Raw genomic sequence first — 14,842 nt, 5'->3', positions numbered from 1 at the left:
TTCTGTGGGACAAATGCAAAATATTCATTTATATAGGATTCAGCTTTGATTTTTTTCATCGGAACTTTGATTTGCATCATTCTCTTTCTTATATTAGCTAAACCTATAGCTGCTTTTTAATTTTCTTTTCATATTTCCAGATACTCAAGATTGTATCCTTGATTTCTGCTCAATTCCTATGAATACTGAAGTAGCAAAAGATGGAAACTTTATCATTGCTTATAATGCACGTTTTCAAACTTCTTTAATTATACTTGCTGTCTTGTCAGAATCTACAAATCAGATGTGAGGTGTTTAATCAGCTCACATACTTTAAAGTAATTTGTTTACAAAATAATGTTTGGTATCGGAATGTTGATACATAGTGTAATATTGANAATCACTTGGAGGTCCGGCCCCCAGTCAATAAACTTAATCCTAATTTGGCCCTTCTTCAAAAAAAGGTTGTGCATCCCTGAGTATAGTATATTAGGATATTCGTATATCCCATGCAATTAGTTTATTAGTATATCACTATTAACCAACTTTGCATTGAATTTTCATTGATGTTTAGCCTAACAAATATTTTTCTAAAATAATAATCGTCACTATTGTACCGTTAAAAATTATTTTAAAATTATTTTATTGCTCACAAAACAAACAACCACTCATAATTAGAAAATGAAGCCTCATTTAAATACTGGCCTCCCTTCAATGGTCGAGCCATTGATGCCAGCTAAAACATGCAAATATTTAACAAAAATAATATTAAAGTAGCCAAGACATAGCTAAATATTGTAATGCCACATCACTAGCGGACATTTGAAATTTGCTGACTAGAACAGTCGATTAACCAATGTGACGGTTAATTGGGGGTCGGATAATCAATGCTCTACTGTATTTGTTTTTTGTATTATAAAAGAATTTTAGCATTTATTTTTTAACATATTAAAAAAAAAATTTTATGTAACAAATAATTACAAAACACAAGAACAGATACAAGGACAAGAAATTTTATGTACCAGTATCAAATTTATGATATTTATGTATCATAGAAGGCCAAGAACTCTTCATCACTGTCAATATCAGAAGCGTCATCATTAATTTCTACCGGTGTCTCCAGAAGGCACCAGTTATAGAGAAATTGAAGATCAGTATTAGTTTGATATTTGAAACCTGAAGATGAATGAAAACATTCATTTGAATATAAAATTTTAACTGCTCAAAGGTTGCATCTTTTGTAATTTAAACAGATTCTTATATTAAAAAAAAAAAAAAAACGTCAAAATGGCCGCGAAGTAAAATTTGTGTCGTGGCTTTCACGATATTTGACCACTATGCGTTGTGGTGATTAAGAAAACCATAACACGTTCTGAACGTTAGCTGATGCAACCACAATATAGGATCATATGACGCACAGTGGTTTGTAACTTTAAAATATGGATTCTAGGCCCAAAGCATTTTTATTTACAATTTTTAATGCCGAACAACATTAGTTCTACAAGTTTTCCTAGAAATTTAATTTTCATACTTTAAAAAATTTCAAAGAAAATATATGGAGAAAAATACACATTTATTTCTTTTGTTTTGCTAAAAAGTGCTAAAGGTCTAACTACATATACTTGTAGGTGCTTGATATACTATACATGATAAAATAAAAATCAACTGCTAAAGTTAAAAACCACTGTGCAACGGATTTATTATGGTTAAAAGCCACCACAAGTTCTGGATATTAACTAATAATGAGGTGATAAGAAAAAAAACTTTCTTTTTCATTATGATTTATTTATCTTCAATCATCTTATATACGCAGGTAACAAAATTATTCACCATATACAGAAATTTAACTTGGTTACTTTACAACATTTAATTATTCATGCATTTTATGTTCTTTGAGCAACATTTGCATTTTTATCAATACAGTAACTTTTACAGTGACACATTATAAACTCTTGCTTACTTCCAGATGTTAACGTGGTTGCTGAGCAAAGTGTTAATAAAGTTGAGCATTCTGAATGTTAATAAAGTTATTGTAAAAATTGTAAATTCATTACGAGCATAAAGTCGATCAAGAAGACTTGTTTCCTAATTGATATGAGCATTAATCCATCAGGTCTCTAACAACAGCTAAAACATTTCTGGGAGCTGCACGTCCTCTAGCAACATTAGGCACCCTAACTAAAACAATCGAACCAATTTCAACTACAGAAAATTACCCTAAATTGAGAAAACTCTCTGAGCTCGAGCTCAAGCTTGAATAAAAAAAAAATAAGACGAACGATTCTATTATGCAGATCCCTGTACTATTATTGTGAAATAATAATCAGAACAATTCTTAATTTATTGTTTTTGAAAATTTTAATAACTAAATGTCTTAGGATTTTTAGGCTTTATCAGAAATATTAATTTCCATTTGATATGGAGAGTGCCAATGGTGCAATGGCATGAAGGTTGAAAAAAGTGAAATCCTACTCAGTTGTAATATACAGTAATACTTTGGTTTTCATTGACTTCAGTTATCATCAGTTTTGGATTTCACCAATTGTTTTCGGACAGATTATTGACAAAAACTGAAGTATCACTGTACAGTGTACACCCATGTACTGTATCTAGCATCAATCTTCATTATTTCTTTAACTTCTGTTGTCCTATCCTAAAACCCTCCAGTTATAGGGAAAAACAGAATGGTTTTAGGCCAAAATTTTTTCCAGTGAACTTGTGGAGGGATGAGTAATAGCATCAGAACACAGAGTAGTTGATTTACCCTAAACATAAGACTACCCGAAACATCACTCTGAGAGATTGAAATTACTCTAGAAAAGGGTAATTATTAAAGATAATTCACTACTCATCACATCGGATTTACTAAAAAATTACGTACCAGAACCATTTACGATGTGATCACATAAAAAGATCGATAAACAAACGTTTTTGAACCCCTTCTGGGCTCTGCTTCAGGTTCCAAACAGTTTCTAGATAGATGTTCAATATCCATTAAAAATCCGTTCGATCAACATGTCGTTTAAAGTTTGAGTTTGAATCGTAAGTTTGAATGGATTTGTATAAATCCATTCAAACTTATGTGATCACACCATAAATGGTTCTGGTACGTAATTTTTTAAGAGTAATTACCCTAGAACAGCAGCACTGGTCAAGAACGAATACAATACAAACTCCGCAAGTGTTTGCAATGTGCCCATTGACAAGTTACAACCTATCCTTTGTATCATGATTGCATCAGCTAACATTCAGAATGTGTTATGGCTTTTCTTAATCACCACAATGCATAGTGGTCAAATATCATGAAAGCCATGATGAGAATTTCACTTCGTGGCCATTTTATTTTTTTTTCACTCAATGAGCGATTTCAATCTTTGAGCCTAAAATAAATATAATTACTTTTTCTTCTTGCTCTGCATGATGTTGAGTTCTTACATTTGTTTTATGTATAATATTTCTTAATTTTGTTAAGTAGTTATCCACTATATCAGTGGTTCCCAATTAGTTTTTCCTGCATACCACTTCAAGAAAGGGCTCAAACTCACGTACCCCTTATAGCAGAAATTCATATTAATCCATACTATTATTATAAATTCAAAGGTAATTCTGTCTGTCTGTCACCTTTTCACATCTAAACTGCTGAACAGGTTTTAATAAAATTTGGCACAGAGATAGCTTACATGTCAGAGATGGACATAGGCTACATTTTACTGCGAGAAAATATCTTACTCCCACGAGAAAATTCGATATAATGCGGGCGAAGTTGTGGGTAGACAGCTAGTGACAAATAAAATAAGTGTTTTTTACATTTATTACCTTTAAAATACAATTCTAATAATAATGAAAATAACATAAGGTTATTTAATTTTAATGTGACAAATGTGCACCATTTTCTTTGCACAACTTTGTAAAATCTGATTGCTTTTTGGTCAGCTTCAGTCTCAAGTCATCTTCGAGTTGAAGTCGGTGATGATGTTTAGTTTTCATGTTTGTCATGGCCGATAATCTGCTCTTGCAGAGGTATGTTGTGCAAAATGGTAATAAATATTTTATTGCCACTTTGCTGACATGATAATAATGTTAATTGTACAATTTTTGTTTCTTGCGCAAGAATTTCATTTAGGTATTGTCACAAATGAATTTTTTTAATGAAATTTCGAGAATATTTTGTTATAAATAAATAAATTTGTGCATTCCACATTATGTTGTAAATTGCCAAATTTTTAATGGTCCACCCATTATTTTTTTGATTGCTTCATCTCGTGCATTTAAATTTTAAATCAACTGATTTTAGATTTCCGCACATGCAATTTCGTGTACCCCTAGGGGTATGCGCACCACTAATTGGGAACCATTCCACTATATACAGTAGACCCCTATAACGCGGGTTCCTATAACGTAGATTCCTATAATGCAGCGAAAAAATTGCAACAGTATTCGTATAAAGATGCTAAAAGGGACACGTAAAACATCATCGCCGACTCGTGTCGCAACAGGATTGGTCGAATCTGGATCAATAGTAGACGAGCAGCCTAACTACTTACACGCTACGGAGAGTTTAAGAGGGTAAGTTGAGTTTACTATCGTCTGTACAGTATGTAAATTAGGTACCGTAAGTCTAATACAGCACTGTAATTTTATACATTTCTTATTCAACGGCCATAAAAATTATTTCTATTAATGATGTCTCCAAAGTTCAACGAATTTTTCGCAGAAAAATAACTTATCAGAAATTGCAGCAGCCGTTTGGTGCGCTGCTCCATGACAAAAACAAGCTTAAGCAATGGTGACGTCGAACGGTGCACACTCGGTAAGTAATCCTACAATTTTTTGTTTATAGCATAGTTTATACGGATTATTCCCAAAAAGATTATATGAGTTTTGGAAATGTTGAGTCAAATTAGTCAAGAATCGATTAATTTTATGGAAGAAAACCTTTCAAACAGCCATAGTCCCTAAACTGCATACATGTCGGGCTGTGATTGGCTCATGTATTTAAGGATTCCTACAACGCAAAATTCGTATAACGTGGAACGTGTCTACCGCGTTATAGGGGGTCTACTGTAATTTGTTCAAATTCAAATATTTCAGAAAGACTTATTATTAATGAAATATTCTTTCTTATTATGTTAATCTAATATAATTCTAAAATAAGAATAAAACATTAAGAAATGAAATAATATTAACTTAAAAAAAAATAATAATAAAAATTGATTATTAAGTTTTCAATGCAAACAGTAAATAGTACAGACAGTATATGCTATCCATTTTGAAATCAAATTTGTATCTCTCTCCTCTATATATATATATATCAGTGGCATGCAGTGACATTTAATGATAGGGAAGCTGTTCCCATAAAAGTTTTAAAATACTGGAAATGACAAAAATAAACAGTTTATTTATTTTAATTCTAAAATAGATAATTGACATGAAACAAAGATAATAAAAAAATAATAAAAACAAATGTTTATTATTTTTTATAAACTAACTTTATTTGGCAATTTTTTTCGCAAAGTCATTAATCACTTTATCATAAAAATCACTTGTTGATTCCATCAAAGTATTTAAAAGCTCTTTTTCTATTGAAAGCATTACTAGTAACAACAATCTTTCCTTTGAATGTTCCTCGCAAATTTTCTTCGTGGTTGAAAAACTGCTCAACAGACTCACTCGTAGATGGTACTGTAAGAATTAATGATATTAAAACATATAATTCTTTTAGTAGATCTTTGTTCAGACTGTCATTAATTATGTCTAAGAGTGACTTGCCATTAGTCTAGACATGAATATAAATAATATTGAAATTCACTGCATAATTTAGATAAATCAAAAAATTCTCCATAAAATTTACTTAATTTAAAGAATTAAAACTCACTTTGGAAAATTGTTTTTATATTTAAAATTATTAATATCTAAAAAGGATGAAATTCTAAAGATTTTATCAACATGTTATAATTAAATATAGCTTTGTAAAGAAACATACATAAAAATAACAAAATATTATTTATATTTTAAATCTTAAAACAATGCACTTAGTCAAATAACTCCCTATGAGTAGCTAATGGATAGAATTATTGGAAGCATTGTAGGATATTTTGGTGTGTAGCATCCACCAGCTAAACCATGTGATGTTGGTGCTCTGTAAAGCGGATTGTACGCATTTGCACACGTGCAAATGCGTACAATCCGGCTGCTTTATACCATTCAAATATTTTCACCATGGAAGCTGTCCCGTTTTCAACAATACAGCACTTCCATTGGAATATGCATATACGAATTTATTAGAATATACAATAGCAATCTAATCATTGTTTTTTACATATGTAGAAATTTGTAATAAAATACATAATGTGGTTATAATAAAATATTAATTTTAAGTAATTCAAAGTATATTAAAATATGAAAATAATTGCACAATGTGTATTTATATTTTAGAAAATACAAGAGAAGTGGCACTTCCTCAACTTCCATGGATGGCACGCCACTGATATATAGCTCTGAAGATGGAAATAAAATTAATATTTTCGGAATAATTTTAAGATATCGAAGCATTTTTAAAGTTTTATTTTAAGAAAAATTCCTATACCACCAAAAATGTTTTAAATCATTCTCTCTTAATTAAAAGTAAATAAATTATATATATATTAAAAACAGAACTTTTACATCACTATAATATACTTATACACATTGAAGCCATGTCTCTTAAAATAGAGGTTTTCAACTTTCCTAAGGCTGCAGAATACCATTTATATACATTTTATGCATTTGTATAAAAATTGATGAGCAATTTCACATTTACTATTCTCAGGAAACACTGAAGTAATAAACTTAATGTGTGTGAATAAAATACAATCATGAAATTGTCTATGAATGCAATAATATGTTGTAGTATTAAAATGCATTGTCATCAGACTTTGAAGTTTGAAACTTTGAGGACATACCTACACCACCTTAATTAGAAGTGGACAAAATTTTAGACATGATACAAAGCAAGTTAAATAAAAGTATTTAATATTAAATAATAATTTTAAGGACAATTTTAATAATGTAATTTGTGTTTCTAGTAAGGACTAATATACTGTTATATATATATATATATAAAGAATTAATGAAAACAACATTAAATTAAATGTAATATTTTGAAATGATAAATTTATTTTTACTTTAGTTATATGTTGAAATTTATTTTAATTGTGATATTCTATCAATACCATCATTCACATAATTTTCGATAGCATATTTTAAATTGACAAACTTATTAGTATGAATTTGAATTTATTTAAAATTCCTTTTGAAAGTATTTTGAAATTCAAACCGTAATTTTTTTTATTTATAAATAAATGATGAAGCAGAAGAGATTCGAACATATGCACAAAATTTCGTCTTTTCGCCACGTGCGCGACGATTGCATCAGATCAAATCGCACATAATTCCAACTAAATCGTATCAAAGAACATAATTTTGAATTATTACACGAAATCACGTACATTTAGTCTTAAATGTAAAAATTCCGAACTAAATCTAACAGTTCCCATGGACTAATTCATTCCTGTGCTTTAATGACCCATAAACTAATTTAGCCAGTTCAATGCGCCTATACTAACGTTAATTCTCACTTTAATAGTATAATACGAAATTTTGAATTTAAAAACTAAATAAAGAAATCTTAAGAAGTACTTAATTTTAAATCAAATTATATCGAGTAGCTTTTTTTTTATATAAGTAATTACCGAAGTACAACCGACCTCTTTTCCTTCTTCCCATCGTAACCACGTGGTATTAGCCTCCAGATCATCAGCTGTATCAGGTCAAAAACCCGAGCATGCGTACTTCGGTCACGTGATCAGATAATATACTAAAAATTTTGGTGTAAATTTTACAAATTCAAATTCTTTTAATATTTATCCAATTAATAAAGTAAATACAATTAAAATAGCAATAATGTGCTTATTTCTCAAAATAAATATTAAAAATACAGTTACATCGATTATTGTTAAAGAAATCATTACAAGAACTTTATATAAACATTTTATATGTATATTACTTCTATATTTCCAATCTCTGAATGGTAAAGGACCGTTTCGAGTTTCAAAAAGTAAATATAATGGCTCATAAAATTTTGACAAACGGAATGAAGGTATAAAAGAGAAAACAAATTCATCAGTAGTAGCCGCCATATTTAAACCGGAAGTCGGAGAACGCCCTCTATCATTAATATTAATTCTTAATAATTTTTTTTAATATTAAATATGTAAAGTACAGTACATATATTATTACTATATTTCAAATTATTGCTACATCAGTTTACATACAGAAAATTTTAGTATAATAGTTTTTTAATTCTAGGCTTTTTTAATTAATTAAAACGTCTTTCCGCCCTGTGGGAACTAAGATGGATCCCCCCCTTTTTTTTTTACAAAGCCCATTATGGGTTCGGCCGCGTCCAGAATGGGCACCCGGATGGTAATGGACAGGGCATATCCGGAAGACTACTCCCCGAAAATATCCCGTAGTTTTCGGTCCCTGGTCCCTCGGAGTGGTAGACAGCCACTCCGCCATCAAAATGTAGATTTAGTACTATGATTTTTTAGCTCCTTCCATCCTATGACATTAAGACTTTTTAAAATCATGTCCACTATGGAGGTTCGTGCATGGGTTGCCTGTCTATCTGGCTAATCGCTCATGGATATTCTGCCACCTTCTGTAATTCTGTCTCGATCGTCTTTTTTTAGATATATATACTCACTTCTGTGGGACAAATGCAAAATATTCATTTATATAGGATTCAGCTTTGATTTTTTTCATCGGAACTTTGATTTGCATCATTCTCTTTCTTATATTAGCTAAACCTATAACTGCTTTTTAATTTTCTTTTCATATTTCCAGATACTCAAGATTGTATCCTTGATTTCTGCTCAATTCCTATGAATACTGAAGTAGCAAAAGATGGAAACTTTATCATTGCTTATAATGCACGTTTTCAAACTTCTTTAATTATACTTGCTGTCTTGTCAGAATCTACAAATCAGATGTGAGGTGTTTAATCAGCTCACATACTTTAAAGTAATTTGTTTACAAAATAATGTTTGGTATCGGAATGTTGATACATAGTGTAATATTGAAAAAAAAAATTAAGTTCTTATATAATTTATGTAGTACAAGATAGAATTGTATTTAATTAATATATTTGTATATAAATGATTTTTATTAAATTTGGCTGTATACATATAATGTATTTTTTTTAATTTTGTTCCCCTAATATTTAGTTAATTATATAAAAATATATTTCTGTAAAATTTATTTAAAGTATTTAAGTGTGTACTTATTGTACAATAGAATCTTTTGAAGTCTATTTCAATTCAAATTATCCAAATTATCATTTGAATGAGAAAATATATTTTTATTTAAAAATATTGATTTATTTTACAGTGAACCTATTTCTTGTAACGAAAAATTTATATTATTTAATAAATAAATTACTTTAGAAAATAAATTAATAAAAATATAACACTTTAAAAGTTCTACACACACTAATTAAAAGTTACTTATGTTTTCCTCTATTTTCTTAAGTATAGACTTAGATTCAATATAATGATGTCTCCTCTAAGTCTGATACATTGTCCACTGAATTTATCATAGAGACTATGACACAATCTCATTCATAGGGACTTTGAAAATATATAGAGAGAAGTCACATTCTTCTATTCTCCTCGCCCCATTCATTATCTTTGATAATTTTTCCATCTTGAAACCACCTTTTCTATCTGAAGCTTGGTTGTCCTATGATTGGTTTTTCCAAGCTTCTAATTTTTCAAATGACTCTTTGCATAACAAACTGTTAATTAATTGTCATTAATTTTATAATATTGTGAAAATTCTGATATTTATATTACCTAAATTAGGAATTGTGAACCAACTAAACATTTCTAAAATAATAACTTTGATATTGTTGAGCTATACTGTATTTGCACACAATTTTAATTCTTTTCTACAAATTCCATCCTTCTTTTATGCTTTAAGTTGATTCTTTGTAATGTTTGATAAATATAAAATTTGTTTTACCCAAACAATCTTAATGTTTCTAAATAATTTGTATACAGTATATTTTAATTCAGTTCAAAATTTTATAATTTAAACTTGACATTTTATACAAGATCATAGTAAAGTCTTATAAGTTACACCTATGTGAGAGTGACACACAGTAATGAATGCAGCATGAAGACATAGGAAAATGAAAAAAAAAACTTATAAATAAATACATGAGAAATGACTGAGAACATATGAATGAACATATGAGAAATATACATTTTACTCTCTTTGTTACATTGTACATGTTAGCATTTTATGTTTTCTATTCATGTTATTCATGTATACAGGGTATCCTTTTGTACTAAATCAGTCATGCTCTACAACTTTGCAATTGATTTTTTTTACATACTGTGCATCATTTGAGTTAGGAGTGCTAAAGTCTGAATTTTACCACTAGGGAAACTGCAAGTTGTCATCTTGTAACTCGGTCACTTTACTATAATTGTACACCTCATATTAGTAACTATATTCAGATTTATCAGATATGTGGGTGTATAAGGACTTTACTATTTACCCTGTATATCTTTCCATTTTAAAAGATAGGATTTAAATGTTAAAAGAAATGTCAATAGTTACATTTGTATTTAATATTTTGTAACTGTTGTCATAAAATAATTCTCTCGGGAAGAATATGCGAATGTTAGAATGAGAAAAATTGTACAACTTGCCATATGGCAAGGGGTAGTCTCCAACATTTATAACACAGACCATACACAAATGTTTTGAAGATCTGATCAAAACTTAGTTTTTTTCAGAATGATAGTTATGCCAGCTTAAGCTTTACAGTTATCTAATATATTGTTAATAGTGAGACATTCCAAATATAAACACATGAGAAAAAAAGACATCAAAAGTGTACTAAGAACATGTGAAAATGATATCATTGAATTTCATTTCATCTTATAAAATTCTTTTATTATTACTTTAGATTTTAGTATATGGTATAAGTCAATCTGACATGGAAGTCAAGTATGTGGTTTTCAACTTAAAATTCTGATTTAGTCTGTACCTATTGCATAAGTTGATCCTCAAGTAACCTACTAATGCAGATGATGGTGCCATACATGATAATGTTAATGTCAACTAGGGCTTGAGTCTTAGCAATTTTTATGCTCCTGGAAATCCAGACTATTTTTCAAGTCCTAGGAATTCCCAGAACTACATAATTTCAATCATAAAAATTTATTTTTAGCTATATATAATATATTTCAATACAGTAAGACCCTGCTTAACACTGATTCGATATAACGCTATCTGCTGAAAGCCTTAAAAAGAAAAAAAAAGCTCAAAATTTACGCTGATTTAAATAGTCATGGCATTTCATTGATTCATATATAATACGATTATTTATGAACACGAACCAATCAGAAAAAGGTGTACTTTCTTTAAATCTAGTTTGTTTGGTGCCATTTTGGAAAAAATATAACATCATGGATGCCATGGGCAATATCAGTTTACTTGGCAAGAATTAACTGATAAATGCACGAATGAAGTGTGAAGAAGTTATGGCTGAAAGTATCCAAGAATGAGCGTTTTGCTCATTCTTGGATACTTTCAGCCATAACTTTGAGATGATGAAGAGCCTATTGCTGTATCGTTAGGTTGACCAAATCATCAACCTAATCAATACAGCAGGACTAGGAGATGTAGACAAGCAGGATATTGAGGAGTTACTGCAAGTTTCTGGTGAAAGCCTTACCAACGATGACCTTCAAAAATTGGCAGAACAAGGAATTCATCTAGAACTGGAAAATAGTGATTCTGAAAACAAAGAACCCAAAGAATTTATCTACAGATTTGCTTAGTAAAAGTTTGGTAATGATTACCAAAATTGTTGATCAAACTGTAGCGAATCATCCAGATTTTGAAAGGTGGTGTTTTGATTCAATCTCCTGCTACCGACGTTTGCTTAAGGAAAGAAAAAGAAAGCAACAAATGAAACTACATGATTTTATCGCAAAAAACAAGAATTTCAGAAGAGCCAGGATCTTCATCACAAAAAATGAACTTTACATTTTTGTGTGCATATGTTTGTGTGTTATTTAACATATATTATTATGCAAATTAATATAAAAATAACTTAAAATTGAAGTAAAATCTGTTTATTTTTGGTTGTGTGTTCCCCTATCCCTATTTACCCTGTGTTAAAATGACCTAGTTTAACACTTTCATTTAGCGCCTTGTTGTCTAGGAACACATCTCATGCGTTAAGCGGGGACTTACTGTACATTTTATTGCCATTTTAAATATGTTTATGCAATAATATAGATTTTCAAATAAAATTTGTTATACAGTAGAGTCCTGCAAACTCTTCTTAATGTCACCACCTCAGTCCATAGGTTACCAAAAATGATGAGTTTTATGGCATAGCGATAATGCTAGTCTAAACACCAGAATTTTCAGAAAGATTTTATATGTTCAAATTCATATATGCATTGACTATGTATCAATAACAACTATTTCTATTGTAGTTAAATTTTAATTTAAAAAGATATTGGCTGTTCAGTGGCTACTTTCTAATTAATTAATTAGAAAGTAGCCACTAATTAGTGACACTTGCATCATAGCATNATTAAATATAGCTTTGTAAAGAAACATACATAAAAATAACAAAATATTATTTATATTTTAAATCTTAAAACAATGCACTTAGTCAAATAACTCCCTATGAGTAGCTAATGGATAGAATTATTGGAAGCATTGTAGGATATTTTGGTGTGTAGCATCCACCAGCTAAACCATGTGATGTTGGTGCTCTGTAAAGCGGATTGTACGCATTTGCACACGTGCAAATGCGTACAATCCGGCTGCTTTATACCATTCAAATATTTTCACCATGGAAGCTGTCCCGTTTTCAACAATACAGCACTTCCATTGGAATATGCATATACGAATTTATTAGAATATACAATAGCAATCTAATCATTGTTTTTTACATATGTAGAAATTTGTAATAAAATACATAATGTGGTTATAATAAAATATTAATTTTAAGTAATTCAAAGTATATTAAAATATGAAAATAATTGCACAATGTGTATTTATATTTTAGAAAATACAAGAGAAGTGGCACTTCCTCAACTTCCATGGATGGCACGCCACTGATATATAGCTCTGAAGATGGAAATAAAATTAATATTTTCGGAATAATTTTAAGATATCGAAGCATTTTTAAAGTTTTATTTTAAGAAAAATTCCTATACCACCAAAAATGTTTTAAATCATTCTCTCTTAATTAAAAGTAAATAAATTATATATATATTAAAAACAGAACTTTTACATCACTATAATATACTTATACACATTGAAGCCATGTCTCTTAAAATAGAGGTTTTCAACTTTCCTAAGGCTGCAGAATACCATTTATATACATTTTATGCATTTGTATAAAAATTGATGAGCAATTTCACATTTACTATTCTCAGGAAACACTGAAGTAATAAACTTAATGTGTGTGAATAAAATACAATCATGAAATTGTCTATGAATGCAATAATATGTTGTAGTATTAAAATGCATTGTCATCAGACTTTGAAGTTTGAAACTTTGAGGACATACCTACACCACCTTAATTAGAAGTGGACAAAATTTTAGACATGATACAAAGCAAGTTAAATAAAAGTATTTAATATTAAATATGTAAAGTACAGTACATATATCTTGCATCATAGCATTTTGCAGTGGCACCCTGGAAAAAGAATTATATTCTTTGTGAACACACAGAATTGATGCTGTTATTGTTATTCACTGGCAACACTTGATAACTTATTTGATCCTACTGTTAAGCTACAGAAGTATAAATTAGATTATTCTTCTGTTTAAATGACATGAAATGTTGAGTTATTAAGAGTAGAGTAGAAAAGGGTTCATCATTATTCATATGGCTGGACATTGTTTATAATGCCCATATTAACCACTTAGTCCATAACATATCTACATATATAAAGCTGAAAAACCAGATTCTTTCTTTCTGTCACTGTATGATAAAAATGGCCACTAGGGCACCCCTAGCTATTATTTAAATTAACAATAAATTCAGTATATTATTATTTGATGTGGTTTTTTGCATTTTTGGTTGCATTTTAGTAGGGTATGCCATGAGAAATTCAATATATTATTTATTTTTATTTGTAATAGGAATTTATTATTTATACCATGGAATGACGCTACTGCTGTTAGAACACCCACTAGGGGGTATCGCAGGCTACTAGAATAGAAGGATTAGAAGTGCAATATAATCTAATAATCTTAATCTTTGTTGTTGTTTTTTGTCTGGGCAAAGCCAGGCTCATCTGCTGGTACAGTACATATATAATAACAAAACAATCCAGCACTATCACATTAAATTCTTAAACATCACTTTCTGACCATCAAATGGTTAATATGATTGCTAACAAACAGCTATTCTATCTGCAGTAACATATACATATAGCTGTTTGTTAGAAATATATAAACATTTATAACAGCAAAAATTGCTACATATTTTAAACAATTTCTGATAATCAATCCTACAATTTATAGAAGTGATTATTGTTAATGTCAGAAGTGTGTTTAGAGATGTAGAGAATATTAGAAAGATGTAATGCCTCTCCCAGCACCAGCAACATCAAAGATAAAAACGTTTTGTTGATTGACATTGAGTGCATTTTTCAAAGTATTTACACAATTCTGATATTCTGTCAATGATATTTTGGATGTAACTCAAGGTTTTCCACACAATTTTATTAAAACTGTATTAATGTAAATTTTCCTTATGAAAATAGTAATAGAAAAA

The 14,842-nt window shown here is 29.5% G+C and overlaps 1 long non-coding RNA gene across 1 annotated transcript; it reads right to left on the bottom strand.

The window, feature by feature from the left end:
• Positions 1-5,483: 5,483 nt before the first annotated feature.
• On the bottom strand, positions 5,484-8,157 carry LOC111614153. The gene is made up of 3 exons (XR_002754883.1): positions 8,024-8,157; positions 7,725-7,834; positions 5,484-5,661 (listed from the first exon to the last, which is right to left on the bottom strand). It is a non-coding gene; the product is annotated as an uncharacterized LOC111614153 (long non-coding RNA).
• Between the last annotated feature and the right edge of the window lie 6,685 nt (positions 8,158-14,842).

This window comes from Centruroides sculpturatus, unplaced genomic scaffold (assembly GCF_000671375.1).
Source record: "Centruroides sculpturatus isolate CEXI.00-Female unplaced genomic scaffold, Cexi_2.0 scaffold1868, whole genome shotgun sequence".
NCBI classification, from domain to species: domain Eukaryota; kingdom Metazoa; phylum Arthropoda; class Arachnida; order Scorpiones; family Buthidae; genus Centruroides; species Centruroides sculpturatus.
This window is presented reverse-complemented; position numbering and strand designations above follow the sequence as displayed.